The sequence below is a fragment of the Lolium perenne genome, chromosome 6 (genome assembly GCF_019359855.2).
Source record: "Lolium perenne isolate Kyuss_39 chromosome 6, Kyuss_2.0, whole genome shotgun sequence".
Classification (NCBI taxonomy): Eukaryota; Viridiplantae; Streptophyta; class Magnoliopsida; order Poales; family Poaceae; genus Lolium; species Lolium perenne.
Window position 1 is genome coordinate 216,931,961 of NC_067249.2, and position 18,804 is coordinate 216,950,764.

The following is an 18,804-nucleotide window of genomic DNA, read 5'->3' on the forward strand; positions in this document are numbered from 1 at the left end:
GGCTGGTGTGGCTCATATTCTCCTGGTGGAGGATCTTGCCTCATCACCGCCGGTAAATCCATCAGCATCCCGCGTGAGGAGCCTTTCGATCGCCATCTGGTTGGCAATGTAGAGAGCCCATGCCTCTTCCCTGGCGTGTTTGGACCGGGTGGACTCCTCGGTGATTCCCTTGATGTGCTATATGACTCAAAAATAGATAAGACTTAGAAGTTTGGACTGATAGTAGAGCTAATGCATTATAATGATTCAATGAAGAACTCAACATTTGATTTGCAATTACAAACTGTTTAACACTCTAAAACTATAGTGTAGTGATATGGTTGAAAAAGATGGAACTTAGAAGTTTGGACTGCATGAAGAACAAATTCAACATAGAGAACTTTTGCTAACTTCGTTTTGGCTATTCGTTTTGCTAGCCAAGTGGATGCAAAAACATCAAGAGCGAGTCAGGGCCATAGCAAAGCCATCATGACCAAGAAAAGAAATCTTGGTGCACTTTATACCTAAAAATAGAAATATTTTTTCGTGCAATTTGGAAGATAATGAGAATAGTAGAGAGTAGAAAACCAGAGGTAATTTTTTTTCTAGATATCAACTTCGAACCAAACATAATATTTCAATATCTTCTACAGTGGTTCTAATTCTCTATCCAGCTTCGGTTGACCATTGGATCCTCAAAATGAAGCTTGATGAACTACTTCCTAAACGGTTGTGATAACACAGTGTGCAAGGAAAACTTACTGAATTGTTTCTCTATATGGTAACCTTATCTCACACATATTGAATAAATAAAGGAAAAATTATGCATTATGTAAAAAGTCTAGTAGGCTAATTCTGGACTCCTTTTCAATGGAACCACACTTATTCAATGATACATCTTAACTACTCCTCTGTCCCACCAAAAGTGTCTCAACTTTGTCAAAATTTAGATGTATAATCGGAGGGAGTACATGTGACACCTTACAACGATATATCAAACTCAACTATGAGACCATAACTCTCTATATAAACACATCATCAAGAACAAAATATTCCGAAGCGAGCCGCTACTGAACGTATAACTGGTGCATTAATTAAATTATATACAAATCACATAAGTCAAGTTGAAACGCAAGAAAAGGTTTATTTCTTATATTCTGAAGTCATGCTTTAGATGGAGAGATAAATAAATAAATAAATAAAGCAGGTTCTCACTCATATAATCGATCCAAAAATTGCGCACATATGTTAAACTCTCATATAAACCTACTACTTAGATTAAGATCCAGCCATGTATACACTTTTCTGACATTCCACATCAGATGTTTAAGTAACATAAGCAATCCAATTATAGGAATCTAGAAAACTTTTAGGTGGAAAAAAAGTTGGGTCATCAATGAGGTTGTTGGGTGGGACTCATAAAGCATTAATGCAATGCTAAGTTCGCCAAACATACAGATTGAACAGATAAGGGGTGTTTCTTATCTTCAAACAATATGACAGTTGAAGATTCAAACTGTATGTTTCTTAAAAGTTATGAATTAACCAAACTGCAAATAATTCAATACTATTGAGACAGTAACACCATGCATTTCTTCCACGATTGATGACCAAATATATTCCAATACCACCATGCTCACCTCAAGCTTGCAAGGTAAATGATCATGCTAACCAGAACTTTCATCAGCCATCATCACTTCAGAAATGATGTGTATGGCTGATAACTCTCCCATGAAGTGAATGATGACATCAAGAGAACCACACCTGAAAAATGTTGAGAAAAGATGAAGTCAATTGCATTCATGTCCCTGCATACCAGGTTATCAATTCAAGATTGAAAAATTGAGAAGGGTTAGGACAGTAATAGAGAAGCTATAGAAGAAATAAAAGGATATAAGGCAAAAATGTACAAGAAATATAGTAGGCTGAAATGGCCTAGTAATACACAAGGAACAGAATAGGAGAAAGAAATGATAAGACCAAAATGTTCAAGAAAGATGGCGGACTTAAATAACCGATCCATCCTAATTGAGACTATCAGTCTATCAAAGGTTAATATAATTGTTCACCGTTATGGAAAAGACATGACGTAAAGAGAGAATCTTTACTATTATATTCGAGTTGGTACGTCGTCAAACATGTTTGATGTCAAAGATTGGAGACATCCAGACCGTCTAATCTTACTAAACATCTTCCGATCGATATCTAGCCATCCATGCGCCCCCTCCTCAAAATCTCCTAAACTTGGATCATTCTCCAAAATCAGAAATCACTTTCCAAAATCAACTCAGGAGTATTAAGACCATCATGCCAGATAAAGAAGTAAATGGTGGAGTAGTAATCGTGGGATCGCCACAATTATGGAATGCCGAATCTCCACCACCAATAAGGAGACACCAATAAAAACATGGAACCAAACGTCAATCAATGGAAGTCATGAAAAATGTTTGACATCGAGAGTCGTAGCCGTACAACCACACCCCTTGACGTTTAATCATGTTGGACCGTGCCATGGCATTTCTAGTACTTTCTCCGCCCTCCCATGTTTGCTTTAAGTACAAATCTAATCAAATCATTTTTCTTTCCTTAATTTACACGCAATCAATCAGTAGTTTCCTTAGTTTAAAAAATCAGTAGTTTCCTTAATTTTACGCATGGTTCATTTTTATTTCGATAATAACAAGGCATCAAGAAGATTTGATTGCGTGCAAATTAATGATAAAAACGAATTAATAACCACACGCACAAGTCACGGGAACCCAAGGAGATCGACTTCCTTTCTCGATGCCCTCCCGGCCCCCTCCCGTATGGTTTGATAGAGGCCGGAGTTAGTTTCATGCTTTCAGCATGCCCCGCCGCGTCGTACGATGGGGACAGCGGTAGATGGCTACGGCGAGCGCAGCGTTCCCGACCTGCGTGGTGGCAAGGAGGCGCGAGCTAGGAGGCCTGAGAGGAGCTCGGCGACGCGTGCCTGTCGGCGTCGGAGGAGTGCGTCGGCTAGATGGCCGCGGTGGGCAGACAGGTGCTCCGCAGAGGTACTCCGTCTTGTCGCGCACAAAGGAGGCATGTGGCAGAGAAGATGGTAGCAGACTTCGTCCGTTGTGGTCGCCTCCTCCCACTCCGTCGAGGCACCGCCTCGCAAATCCAGCAACACTAGATGTGTTTGAGAGTTGTAGGAGAATCCAGTGAGACACATGGGGCTTTAGTGGGTAAATCTTGATTGTCTATACATCTTTGTGGTTAGTCTGATTAAGCTTCTTTAGGGAAGCTTCGACTTTTCATTTAGCACAGGCTTCGTAAGCAAATGAGGAACCTGTTGGCGATGCAACTGTGACTGACGACGCCTGCGACGGGAAGGAGCTCTGGGCTAGGACTGGCAACTAGCATGATGACGGCACCTCCGGTTAAGCCCTCCACCTTTCGTCGCCCGATACCTTAAGTACTGCCGCACCGCCACATCACCACCTCCAAGAGCTACTTCGCATCCCCATCCTCTCATAAGGTAGCGTGGTGTCCTCCTTTGGATTTTGTTTGCATTGTTCAGAGACCTGAGCACATGGGCTTGTCTGACTAGTGATTATATTACATGAGTTTCTGTGATGTTTCTGATACAATTAATGTGTGGGATTTGATTATTTCATCAGTAGCTAATGTCTGGCATGTGAAATTTTATCTTGATTACAATGTAAGCAAAATTTCGAGTTTTATACATGTCATTCTAACATCACTTGGTTTCTGAAGTAGCTGACTATGGTTTGGTAAGATATATTCATATGTTCTTTTAAGAATTGAGTGTATTATTTACTCACTAAATTTGGGAGCTCTTTTTTGTTAATTATAACAATTGAATAATAAAATGATTTGTTTATATTTTTGTAGTGATTTGGAGAAGGAAACTATTACTATTGTTTGAACAAAATTTCAGGCCTTGCCACTTAGTCGGAATGGCATAAGTTGCTATGTTCATGCACTTTTGGTACTGCTCCAATTCTTCAATCAATCTTGAGCGTTAAAACCATAATCAATAGTTAAGATTTTGAAATGCTTTACTAATAATAACTTGATGTGAAATCATTTTTAGTTGATAGGCAGACTCTATCGTTATCTGTATTCGGCCATGGGTTTGCAAATGAATGATAGAATCTCATGGCACCGGTGTATGCAAAATCTGAAAGTGCAATGCTGTAGTGTGCTTAAATACTTCTATTTCTGTTGGTACTTTCTGTTATCACCAGATTTTGACCGCATTGGAGATGGGCCGTGATGGAGATGGGTTTAGAGAATATGTATGGAAAATATTCATGAATCGGCCTTGTACAAGAGTTTGGGCTAAATTGCCCGTGTATCTGTAAATTATAGTAGGATACATGTCGGTTAGGATTAAGAGATAGAGTCTAGCTCGTACATAGTTGGGTTTATTCCCAAGTTAGAAAGTCTACGGACTATAAATATGTATCTAGGGTTATTGAGAAAGGAGGACGATCACGTTCACAACAAACCAATCTAGGCGCATCGCCACCCCTTGTTTCGAGGGTTTCTTCCGGGTAAGCGCTATGCTGCCTAGATCGCATCTTGCGATCTAGGCAGTATCAAGTTTATTCGTTGTTCATGCGTTGCTCGTACTGAAGCCTTGTTGATGGTGAGCAACGTTGTTATCATAGATATGTTAGGGTTAGCATCGATATTATCTCGATGTATTTGCTTAGTTATGCTATCCCTAGATATCTAGCGGCCTTTACACTTGTTTTAGGTGTAAGGGCCGCACCCTGCTTAGTCTTTATTTAGTAGATTCGATCCGTTATGATCGTTCCTTGATCTTCAAGGATTAGTTTGATATCTGCATCGTTAGGCCTTGCAAACGGGTTGAATGATCCAGTAGTGCGTCGGGTGTAGTTTGCTGATTCTAGATGGGATGTCCCGGGAATCAACGCTACGTTGGTTTTTAGGCCTTGTCTAGGGCTAGTTTTCCACTATCTTTCGTATCTGCCAGGCTCAACTACGTGTAGGATGTTCCGGTTATGTGGTGAAAACCCTAGATCGTCGTAGATCGTTTTAACCTAGTATTGATCAAGCAGGACCACCATGTTATCGTAGATCCAATACGAATCATGGGTGGATCGGCTCCTTCTTCAGAAGAACGCACCAGATCTCTGCGCCAGGAGATTAATTACATGGTAGCTCATTCGCTACACCGCCACTCTGAGAGCCTGGTGAACGCTTTCGAGCGCGTTGCGCTTCGTGTGGTCCAAGAAATCATGAAGTATCAGTATTCTCCGTCAGGACCTACCCTAGGGACTCACCAAGGGGAAATACCGTTCCAGACCAGGCCGCAGCTGCCATTCGCGATAGCAGCTCCAGAACTGTCGGGCTCACCGGCATACGTCGTCTACAAGATCGGTGGCGATCCTAGTGATTACCAGTTCTTGTATGAACCGCCTAAGGAGGTCCCGCATGGATACATGTGCACATATGTGCCAGACTGCAATAACTGGGCACGCACGAACCAGACTGCAGCAGGAGGGATTTCTGGAACGACAGGAGGGGTTTCTGGATCGGATCCTGAGAAGCAGGCGTGGCTAGCTAAGTATGCCACCGCCACGAATCATCAAAGCTCAACTCCTGTAGCTAACACCGTGGACCAGATCAGTGCAATCTTGAGAGACCAGTTCGGCATGGTGCCGAAGAGGAGGGCAATCGGCTATTCCAAGCCGTACCCCAACGAGTATGATTTGATTCCACTACCACCCAAATATCGGCTCCCTGAATTCTCAAAGTTTAGTGGATCAGAAGGCTCTAGTTCAATTGAGCATGTGAGCCGATATTTGGCGCAGTTGGGCATGATCTCAGCATCAGACCCGTTACGTGTGAGGTTTTTCGCGCAATCTCTCACAGGATCGGCTTTCGGGTGGTACACCTCGCTGCCACCAGATTCAATCCGGACTTGGAAGCAGATGGAGGAGCAGTTCCACATGCAATATCACTCAGAAGCTTCCGAGGCTGGCATTGCCGATCTGGCACAAGTACGACAGAAGCGCGGAGAAACGGTATCGGAATACATTCAGCGCTTTAGGACCATCAGGAACCGATGTTATTCGGCTCGTTTGAATGAAAAAGAAGCAGTCGATCTGGCAGTGTTGGGTCTCGCGTCGCCGATCAAGGATATGGCTTTCCAAGTAGAGTACACTTCACTGGAGCATATGGTTCAGAAACTATCATTATATGAACAGCGCCACCCAGAATTGTACCAAGACAAGTTCAAACGCTCGGTAATCCTGGTTGAGACAGAAGAGGATGAAGACTCCGCAGGAGATCAGGAAGTGGCCGTGGCTGAATGGGCTCGGGGGGCAAACCCCGTGTCCTGCAAATGGGTTAAACCACAAGGCCCTGCAAAAGGGTTTGACTTCGACGTAAGCAAGGCTGAGCAGATTTTCGATCTATTGCTTAAGGAGAAGCAGCTGAAGTTACCCGAAGGCCATAAAATCCCTACGGCGCAAGAGATGAACGGAAGGCCATACTGCAAGTGGCATCACTCGTTCACCCATACCACCAGCGACTGCAAAGTGTTGCGTCAGCAGATCCAAATGGCGATAGAACAAGGCCGTCTGATTTTCAGCCAGTATGCCATGAGAGTGGACACGCAACCCTTTCCTGCCGTTAACATGGTGGAGTGCAATCACACCGCGAGGCACCAGCCAGATTTCTCGTTCAGCATTAACATGGTAGGGCCTGTATACCACCCTGGTAAGGACAAAGACGAGAGCAGTCGCTCTCGTGGCAAAGAAAAAGAGGAGGCCGTCCCACGCGACCGGCCCCGATATGATGATAAGCGCTACATCACAGAGGAACAAGTGACGAATGTGCGGTACCAACGACCACTCTCCGAGCATCTCCTTAATAAATATGAGCGTCAGTACGACCAACGCCGGCGATACGACGTCGACGACGAAAGAGATCGTCGGTCTAGTGTTGACAACAGGAAGTATTGTCGGTATGATAGAGACGACAACGGATATGAACGCCGCGCTATGGAAAAGTCGAGATAGCAGGACGACATGGACAGACACTGGGATTGTCCTTTCTTTAAGCATTGATGGGACTCAGGAATGAGCCGATTGCCTACAATCGGCAACTGCCCAGAGTGTAGGCAGAAGAAGAAGGACGCAGGAGACGTGTCAGTGTTCAAACGTCTAGGGCCTCTCCCATCTCGGAACAAGCAAGTTGAGTCCTCTCGGGTGGAAGATCTCGAGGAGTTAGAAGATGATGAAGAAGAAGAAGATAGATACCACCGGCCAAGGTGGTGCCCCGATGGACTCAGCCACTCCCAAAAGCGTAGGGTTCAGCGACTACGTTGCTTGGAGGAAGCCGAGAAGTTATACCTGCACACGTTAAGGAAAGCGCGGCCCGATCTGGCCGCGAAAATTCAGCAGACTTTGGACGAAGAGGGTCGTCCACAGAAGAAAGAATGGCACCCCAAACAAAAGAAAGCCGATGATAAGGCATCGGCTGGCACAAACATGGTGTTCATACTTCCGCCGGAGTTTTGTGCTCCAAGAACAGAAGAAGCACCTGTAGCACAGCTTGACTGCGGCCCACGGCCGGTTATCTTTGAAAAGCCACGAGAAAAGAACTACAGACATCTCAAGGCCCTGTACTTGAGAGGTTATATCAACGGGCAGCCTGTCAACAAGATGCTGGTCGACACAGGAGCGGCAGTCAACATAATGCCATACTCCATGCTACGCCGTCTGGGACGCTCTAGCGCAGATCTAATCAAGACAACCGTCACATTGAGCGACTTCAACGTCCAAGCATCAGAAGCACAAGGTGTTCTGAACGTGGATCTGACCGTAGGCAGAAAAACCATCCCCACGTCATTCTTCATCGTCGATAGTAAAAGCACCTATGCTGTCCTACTGGGAAGGGATTGGTGTAACATCCCAAGAATTTCAAAATAAAACAAATGAATTTCCCTAGTTCCAAATTTTGGAACCAACAAAAACTTTTATAAATTAAGTATGATCCATAGTGACCTTGCTTAATTCTTGTGCTATTGCCCTGATTGCTTGTTATAGTAGTTTGAAATAATCTAAAACCCTAAACCTCACCCCTCTTTTCACCCTCCTAGTTAAGTTGAAATAAAAGGAAATTAAATAAGAAAAAGGCATATGTGCCTATGGCTATATTTATAAAACCTTACCCTAATATTTTATACCTTGCTTAGAGGTTTGGAAAACCATCATACACCATACCTAGTACCTATCAAACCAATTTCAAGTGGTTCCAAAGAAAATAAAAAGAAACTAAAAATGCCATAGAGGCATATGAGAGCAAAAGTGCAAATTTGTGAATTTGAGAAGATTGACCCTAGGACTTGTTGTGAATGGTTGGATCACTTCCATATACCATTTCAACACTCAACAACACCAAATGGGTCAAGCCAAGTCAAATTTAAAATGAAATGCAACATATGCATAGAGGCATATGTGGCACATAGCCATAATACCCAATTCCTGTTCTAGGACTTTAAACCTTGACCAAATGTTGGGAAACCATCTCTCAACCTATTATAACACTTAATTGACCCTCACCCATGTCCAAATAAAGCAAGATCAACAATTTACAAGAATAGTGAAAAGTGACACATCACCTCTTATGTGTTATGGCCATTTTTGGCAAATCTTTGAACAAGACCATTTGAATTGGTTTCAATGGTCTTAAAATGTTTCTAAACTAATAAGAACCACATTTGAATCAAGAAAAGTCAAATCAATTGGAGGGAAATCAATTAGGGAGAAAATCCCCATTTCTCTCACATACACTAAGGGCAATTTTGCAAATCTTCATATGAGGCCACCATTGCTTGCCCTATGGATTCTAAAACTCTTATATAACAAAAACAAACACAAATGCATAAAAGAAACCAGATTCAAATCAAGGGAAATTTCAAATTTTACACACATATGATAATGGTCATATAACCCATTTATAAAATCTTCACTACTTTACACCCCTGCATTTGACTTTTCTTCAACCAACCTTGGACAACTATGACCATGTCATCCAAGACCATGTCAAGGTCAACAACTTCTCTGTTGACCATCACTGCTGAAGTTGACTAGGTTGACCAGAATAGAATGGACAAGTGAGGACTTTGAAATAAAGGGAAGATGAACCACATTTTGGATTCTTGCAAACCTTCACCAAAATGGACACCACCACCACCTTTCCATCACTCTAAATATAAGAATGAAGTGCACCAAAAAGATTTGCAAAATTCCACAAAAAGTTTCTTGCGAGCATTGTGCCGAACACCTTGCAGGCTTTGTTCCAGAATTGTGTTACCTCCTATTACACGATGGTTCTTGGCCTAAACCCCTTTTTCTGGTGATCATCAAGCTTCCCTGCATCACCTGCATCACACCAGTACCTGCCTGGGTCGATTAAAGTGAGGGAAGGGGGAGAAAAACCCTAAACTAGTGGCATGCCGTGGCAATGCCGGCCACCATGCTTTCTCTCTCTCTGGTCCTCTCCTCTCTGCACCACTTTGTCCTGGAGCACGCCTTGTACTCGTTGATCATCACCCTGCCCAGCTAGAACTCGCGCGACGCCCCCATTGGCCAAACCAGGCGCGCCCCTGCACGTCCAGTACGTGCCAGTGAGCACGCTCACCGTGCACTGGATACGCTAGAGCGGCGAGCCGGGCCATCGCCTCAGTCCTCCCCTACCTCCCTATTTCTGCATCACGCACCCTCACCACTCCAGCTACACGCTAGACATGCCCACTCACCTGCGGAGGACCAGTAGACGTCGCCATGATCAACATCTGCCGCCGCGGTACCGCAAGGACACCTCCGTCGCCAGCCCTCCACAGACCATCATTTAGCACGCCATCAAGCGCGCTAGCCTCGCCTACACGTCGCCTACAAGATGCGCACCTCGCCTTGCCCTTTCGCAGCCCGTAGCGCCATTGTCGTCGTCGACCCCTTCGCCGCACCCACGGCCCTCGCACCAGCCTATAAATAGGAGAGATCGGAGCCACGATTCTTCACACCATCTGCTCCTCTCTCATCCTTGCCCCTTCTCCTCCCACCAATTTTACATTTCCTCGCCGGAGGAGCTCCAATCGCTAGCTCGTTCCCGCCGGAGCCCCGCAGATCATCTGCTTCGCCTGGAGCCACCTCGAGCCTCGCCGCGGTACCAGGGGCCTCTACACCCTCGACAACGTCGCCTCGCCCCTCTCCCTCGACCGCCGGCGGCCCAGAGCGCTCCCCGACCCCCTACCTCCGTCGCCCGCACGCCCTCCTCTCGCCGGAGAAGAAGACGAACCCCGGTCGTCCGATCGCGTTCTGATCCGACGGTCGCCAGCGCGTACCGTTTCGGTAAGTAAAACCATCGCTGACACGTAGGCCCCACCCCTGACAGCCCACTAAAACACCGAACCGTTACTGGGCCTGTTTCCCCCATTCAAACCGTTTCGGCCCAAAAGTTTCCCGCCTAGCCCATCTAACTTAATTCAAATAAATTGATTCAGCAAATATTTCAATTCTGGTCTGTGCCATATTTTGAATAGCTTCAAATCTACCAATCCAAATCTGGTGATTCAAAATGCTATAAAAAGCTTATGAAATTATCTAGCAAACCTCACTGGATTCAAACTCATACCTTGTGTAGTTTTTGAATAGCAAAAATAACAAAACAAATACTTTTCAATATTCAAATAAATCTTAAAAATCAACAAATTTGAATTTTGCAGGGAATCCAATTGCAATAATTCACATTTAACAAACCCTAATTTACCATGTAAAAATATGATATGGGTTCTGTATATGATCATGGGCTAGAATCAAAATATTGGCTATGTAGTCAATACTAGCCCATTTAAACTATTTCAAATTTTAGGAATTTAAACCAATGAGGTGTAGCACCTCATTTAAATCATTCTCACAAGTGATATGAAGTAATGTGTTGACCTTTAAATGCTTGGGCTCATACTTGCTCACTTGTAGATTTTTTAAATCTAAATAGTATTTACAATTGCCTTGGTTATTTAAATCACATGAGATGATGAATCTCTTTTAAACCCATTTTCTCAAATACTAAGTGTGAAGTGTTGACCTTGGTCAACATGGGATCATCCCTGGTTATTTGAGAATATTGAATCACCTCAATAATAGTTTTTATTAAATTAGTTACAACTATGTGTTAAATCATATGAGAGGTATTCCTCTCATTTAAATCTTGTTCTCAAGTAATTCAACATGAGGTAGTGACCATAGTCTAATAATCTCATATGGAATTATTTGGTGGCATTAAATCACTACCAGGTTAGTATTAAAATGCATGAGGTATGAAACCTCATTTAAATCATTTTCTCAAATGATAAGTATGAAGAGGTTGACTTTGTTCAACCTAGGTCATATATTATTCATGAGAGAAATTAAATCTTAAGAAGAATTCAATGAGAGGAAATTATTTCTCCAAACCAAAGAGAAACCCTAAGTTCAATTTTCAATGAGAGGAAATTATTTTCCTAATATTAAATAAAGAAACCCTAGCATAATTTGAGAATAAATGTTAAGTAGTGATGCTAGATCAATTGTGTGAGCCAATAAGGCTAATTAAGATTACTTAAGTGTTGTTTGGTGATTGTATCCTCGTATTCGTTTATAGACGCTAGTACCGGAGACTATCAAGAGGAAGAGGTCTTCTACCAAGAGGAAGAGCAAGAGAACTTTGATCACCTCACCAACCAAGGCAAGCTAACCCTCTTGCAAGGTTCCCTTGTGCAAAGCTCTACTAGAGCAAGGCACCATTACATTTTACTTTATGAACCTATCCCAAGTTTTTACTTTACAAGTTTTACTTGATTTCATTTATCAAAGTTACTTTTTGATTTATGATTCACTTGGTTGAATTATAGAGTAGTACAAGAGCATCACACTTAGCCTAGCAAGCTCCAAGATACTTAGCACCCCTCATGACTAGTTGCTAGTGCTCAATATTAAAAGTGACTACTCTAGTTGGGAACTTGTGAATTGAAATGACTTTGAAAACCTTGGAATGATGATTCATTCTATTGAAAGATTTGAAGGTGAATATGACTGGTGAATGACTTGGTGAATTTTACAAAAACACTGATGGTTGGGTTCGGATGCGATACCATTCCAATTTTACAAGTACCCCCACAATACCTGAATCTGGGTAAGGCTTAGCTGGAAACTTATGTATTTTAGTATGGGTTCCCTCTGAACAAGCGTCATAGGGGTTATGCTTGAGGCTGCCTCCGTACTGGTGAAGTGATGTGAAATGACGTGAAATGAGGTGAATGTCCGGCCCAAGCCCTGTGCAGTTCTCGGGTTGACTGCGGTTTTCACCGGGAGGCCAAGCTCATGGGGAGAGGTGCTCATACTAGAGTATGTAAATGAAAGGTTAGGATTGGTAGTTCGCGTACTGCGTACGATAAATCAGGGCCAGTTACCCCTGATGAACTATTGCAATTGTTGTGGCACAAGTGTACAACCTCTGCAGAGTTAAACCTATTCGAATAGCCGCGTCCTCGGTTATGGACAGTTGGAAAGGCCATACTGTTCCGTCATCAGAATTTTTCTAAAAATATGAATGGTGACTTGTGATTTGAATTGAAAGGTAACTTTGACTTTGAATCACAACTGAGTTGTGGGAATGACACTAATGTTCCCACTTGAGTTAGTTAGTCAAATGAAGAGGTTTTGGTTTTTAAAGTGCTTATGAAATAAAACTGGCTTTATGCAAATAAAACTAGAGCTTAGAATTCCCTTACTATAGTTGAAAGTGTTTACATTAGTATTAGTTTGCGAGTACTTTAAAGTACTCATGGCTGTGTCCCTGGCTAGTCAAATGGCCAGACTATGAAGACGAGTACCAGAACCCGGAAGAAGGACAGCAGGACGTCTACGACAACTAGGATCACTCCTGACGTCAACAGTTGCCTGTGGAATAGATGGACTACTACTACGCTACTTTCGCTTCCGCTATGTGTTATGTAATGAATAAATAGAACTTCTACTATTGTAATGAGACTCATGTGATCCTTTATTTGTAAGACGCTTATGTGTTGTAATGAATGATGTGTTGTGATATCAATCTATTATGTCTCGCAAAAACAATATTCCTGGGATTGCGAGGAATGGCATAATAGGCATCTGGACTTAAAAATCCGGGTGTTGACAAGTTGGTATCAGAGCCATTGTTTGACCTTAGGAGACCCTAGTTAGAATGGACGTCCGAAAAACTTAGTTTCAAAACAAATGAAGTGAATATTTATGAATACTTATTCTCACTCTTATCCTTGAAATCTTTTCAAAAGGAGAAGTCCATGCTCTACTTTTCCTTGAAATTCTACCTAAAATTTTGCACACTTGATCACTTTAGTAGAACTCACACCTACGCAAGAGTTTGTATCAGGATCCCCTTGTATCGTAGAGTGATGAATGGTTCTTAAAACCAACGGTGTGTTAGCTTTGTAATATGTGATGTTTGGTATGAATGAAAAAGTGTTGTTGGTTTTTACCCCCGCAACACTACTCAAGTTTTCAATTTATGAACTTTTTTTTTAAATGTTAACAAAACAAACCCTAGAAATTTCCCTCTTATCTTATCATCTACCTCAATGTTCAGATGGCCCCACCAACCCGCAACGCCACCCAGGATGCCATGATGCAACTGCTGCAGACGATGATGGCAGACCTGGAAGCCGAAAGAGCTGAACGCCAAGCAAACCTGGCCGCACTGCAACAGATAGCTCAGAACAATCAAGGCCACGGAAACCATGATCACCCTGGGTCAAAGCTGAAGAATTTTCAGAACACCAACCCACCGATGTTCAACAAGACTGAAGAGCCCCTAGATGCTGATGACTGGCTCCAGACCATGGAGAACAACCTCGAAGTTGCGGGAGTTGAACCCGCAGAAAAAGTACTGTTCGCCACCCACTACCTGTCAGGACCTGCCAGAGCCTGGTGGACAAGTGCCCGTGCAATGAATGCGGGACAGATGATGACCTGGGAAGACTTCAAGCTGAAGTTCAGCAAATACCACGTGCCCCAAGGACTGATCAAGAAGATGAGAGACGAGTTCCGCGAACTCAAACAAGGAAGGATGTCCGTGGTGGAATACCGCGACAGGTTCCTCACCTTGTCAAGGTACGCCCCGGATGAGACCGACACCAATGAGAAGAGGAAGGAGAGATTTCTGAACGGACTGCACGATGAGATGCAAACTGTGTTAGTGAACATTCCGTTCGCTGGCCTTGAAGCCCTCGTAGACTCAGCCATACAGATGGAAGGAAAGCTGCATCAGGCCAATGAGAACCGCAAGCGCAGAATGATGAACCAGAATGGGCCCCACAATACCCAGAAACACCGCAACAACCACTCTGGAGGATTTACCCCAAGAAACAACAGGCCACCTGCTCAGACTTATCGCCCCAACTACGCCAACAACAGCCACAACAACAACAACAACCCCAACAGCAACAGCAACAACGGGAACAACACCAACACCAACACTGGCCCGAGGACTGGAAGCAATGCCATCCCCGTCAACCCCAAGGACAAGTCCACGATCAACTGCTATGAATGTGGAGTTGTGGGCCACTACTCCAATGAGTGCCCCAAGAAGCTTGCCAACATTGCCGCCAACACCGCTGCACCTGCCCAGCAACAGCGTCGCTTCGCCGGTAGAAGGAACCAGAACAACAACAATGGCCGCCTCTACCACATGACTGCCACTGAAGCTCAGGAAGCACCCCAGACCATGCCAAGTATGTCTTCCTGTTAATAAAATGTTCAATCTCTCTTAGGAACCTAACTTTTCTTAAAATCTCGGGACGAGATTTGTTTAAGGGGGAAGGGTTTGTAACATCCCAAGAATTTCAAAATAAAACAAATGAATTTCCCTAGTTCCAAATTTTGGAACCAACAAAAACTTTTATAAATTAAGTATGATCCATAGTGACCTTGCTTAATTCTTGTGCTATTGCCCTGATTGCTTGTTATAGTAGTTTGAAATAATCTAAAACCCTAAACCTCACCCCTCTTTTCACCCTCCTAGTTAAGTTGAAATAAAAGGAAATTAAATAAGAAAAAGGCATATGTGCCTATGGCTATATTTATAAAACCTTACCCTAATATTTTATACCTTGCTTAGAGGTTTGGAAAACCATCATACACCATACCTAGTACCTATCAAACCAATTTCAAGTGGTTCCAAAGAAAATAAAAAGAAACTAAAAATGCCATAGAGGCATATGAGAGCAAAAGTGCAAATTTGTGAATTTGAGAAGATTGACCCTAGGACTTGTTGTGAATGGTTGGATCACTTCCATATACCATTTCAACACTCAACAACACCAAATGGGTCAAGCCAAGTCAAATTTAAAATGAAATGCAACATATGCATAGAGACATATGTGGCACATCTCTACTAATAAGTTACGGATCGGTGGTGTTGGTAGGTCAAAAAGACCGGAATAAATTTTCGTCCGTAAAAAAAACCGGTCCTCGTTCGATACGTTTGGTCCCGGATCCTTGCGTCCTGTGCTAGCGCTAAAAAGAATTCTCGTTCGATACGTTTTGGTCTGTCAGGTTTGGTACGTAAAAAAAAGCCGGTATCTTTGTTTGCTACGTACGTGTATCGTTCAACCACCGTCACAAAGAAAAGGGACCGGATCTAGAAAGAAAATTGGGCAACGTATTTGAGCAAGAGTTCATGTCGGGATTGACTTCCAAATTTACATGAAGGGAAACTGGATAACGTATACGAGTAGGTACCGTACCAACATGACTTTCTGTTTCCAAATTGGATACTGATCCTGATCCTGTACGTCTAGATAGAAGGATCGCGACCCTACTCCTCGTTGAAACAACGCCCTTTGGCGATGGTGTCCTGCAAGCAGCTGCCGGTGGAGCTGATAGCGCTACCGGACCTCTCGTCTAGACGACCAGCCACGGCGTCCAGCTTCGGGACAAGCAAACATGTTGATCTCTCGTTTCCAAGGCTGCGCTGCAGTAGTTGACGGCAACGAACGTCGATCTGAGGTATAATGAACAACGAGTTCTCGTCGCCCGGTTCAACGCTGCCACCGTGCACCTGGAACGCAGAGTCGGCATGGCGTGGGCGTCAACCTCCCGGACTTGCCTGGGACGCGCAGACGGCATGGTGATGCATGTCAATCTCCCGAACACGTCCGACAACATGGTTACGAAAATAATGAGCCATACATAGCAAGCTCGCCTGCCTTGATGGAAAGGACCTGCTCGGGATGGTGCCCTTCATGGCTTCATGGGAGAGTACAAAGTTCCGACCATCGTCAGCGTTGGGACAATGTGTGTCACGGACATGTGTTCACTACAGGAATCAACCTGTGCGCCGACGAACCCTCGGCATAGCCATAAAGTGTTGTCGGCGTAGCCTACACTGAGAGCAGCCCTCAGCGCACCTCCTCTGCGGAGCCACGTGGACCGTCGGCGTAGACCGTATACGCCGACGGTCAGGATGGACCCTCGGCGCATGCCTGTGGGGCCACGCCATCCATTAACAAACGTCGTCTCTAAGCCAACGGCCTTGCCCTCGGCTTAAATGGACAAACGCCAAGGGTGGCCGTTGATACGTCTCCGACGTATCGATAATTTCTTATGTTCCATCCCACATTATTGATGTTATCTACATGTTTTATGCACACTTTATGTCATATTCGTGCATTTTCTGGAACTAACCTATTAACAAGATGCCGAAGTGCCAGTTGCTGTTTTCTGCTGTTTTTGGTTTCAGAAATCCTAGTAAGGAAATATTCTCGGAATTGGACGAAATCAAAGCCCAGGGGCCTATTTTCTCACGAAGCTTCCAGAAGTCCGAAGGAGAGACGAAGAGGGGCCACGGAGGGGCCACACTATAGGGCGGCGCGGCCCCCCCCCCTTGGCCGCGCCGGCCTGTAGTGTGGGGCCCCCGTGCCGCCTCTTGACCTGCCCTTCCGCCTATAAAAAGTCTCCGTGACGAAACCCCCAGTACCGAGAACCACGATACGGAAAACCTTCCAGAGACGCCGCCGCCGCCGATCCCATCTCGGGGGATCCAGGAGATCGCCTCCGGCACCCTGCCGGAGAGGGGAATCATCTCCCGGAGGACTCTACGCCGCCATGGTCGCCTCCGGTGTGATGTGTGAGTAGTCTACCCCTGGACTATGGGTCCATAGCAGTAGCTAGATGGTTGTCTTCTCCCCATTGTGCTATCATTGTCGGATCTTGTGAGCTGCCTAACATGATCAAGATCATCTATCTGTAATTCTATATGTTGCGTTTGTTGGGATCCGATGAATAGAGAATACTTGTTATGTTGATTATCAAAGTTATGCTATGTGTTGTTTATGATCTTGCATGCTCTCCGTTACTAGTAGATGCTCTGGCCAAGTAGATGCTTGTAACTCCAAGAGGGAGTACTTATGCTCGATAGTGGGTTCATGCCTGCATTGACACAGGACAAAGGATGAGAAAGTTCTAAGGTTGTGTTGTGCTGTTGCCACTAGGGATAAAACATTAGTGCTATGTTCAAGGATGTAGTCACTAGTTACATTACGCACCATACTTAATGCAATTGTCTGTTGTTTGCAACTTAATACTGGAGGGGGTTCGGATGATAACCTGAAGGTGGACTTTTTAGGCATAGATGCAGTTGGATGACGGTCTATGTACTTTGTCGTAATGCCCAATTAAATCTCACTATACTCATCATGATATGTATGTGCATGGTCATGCTCTCTTTATTTGTCAATTGCCCAACTGTAATTTGTTCACCCAACATGCTGTTCGTCTTATGGGAGAGACACCTCTAGTGAACTGTGGACCCCGGTCCAATTCTCTATACTGAAATACAACCTACTGCAATACTTGTTCTACTGTTTTCTGCAAACAATCATCTTCCACACAATACGGTTAATCCTTTGTTACAGCAAGCCGGTGAGATTGACAACCTCACTGTTTCGTTGGGGCAAAGTACTTTGGTTGTGTTGTGCAGGTTCCACGTTGGCGCCGGAATCACTGGTGTTGCGCCGCACTACATCCCGCCGCCATCAACCTTCAACGTGCTTCTTGGCTCCTCCTGGTTCGATAAACCTTGGTTTCTTTCTGAGGGAAAACTTGCTGCTGTGCGCATCATACCTTCCTCTTGGGGTTCCCAACGAACGTGTGAGTTACACGCCATCAAGCACTTTTTCTGGCGCCGTTGCCGGGGAGATCAAGACACGCTGCAAGGGGAGTCTCCACTTCTCAATCTCTTTACTTTGTTTTTGTCTTGCTTAGTTTTATTTACTACTTTGTTTGCTGCACTAAATCAAAATACAAAAAAATTAGTTGCTAGTTTTACTTTACTTGTTATCTTGTTTGCTATATCAAAAACACAAAAAAATTAGTTTACTTGCATTTACTTTATTCATCATGTTTCCTTTTAATTTTACCACAAAAAACATACCGGTAGGACGTGGGTCTATAGTTGGGAGAAATAATATAGAAGAATTTTTCAATCATGTTAGTACTATTGAAAATTTTGAAGATAGACACTTGGTAGACCTTGCGCCTACTTATGAAATTGCTGCTGCGCATTTAGTTCGCCTGTTGGAAACTAAATTTGTTAATCTTAATCCTATAATCCAACACATGTTTTCACACTTGGTGATATGGAAGAGGGGGAAAAGAAAGATTTTGTATTAGAAACCCTTCTTAGAGAATTTGGTGGTCTAGCAAGAGAAGCTAGAAAGGTGTTTGCTAAATTTAATATGCTTGGTTCTCCTACTAA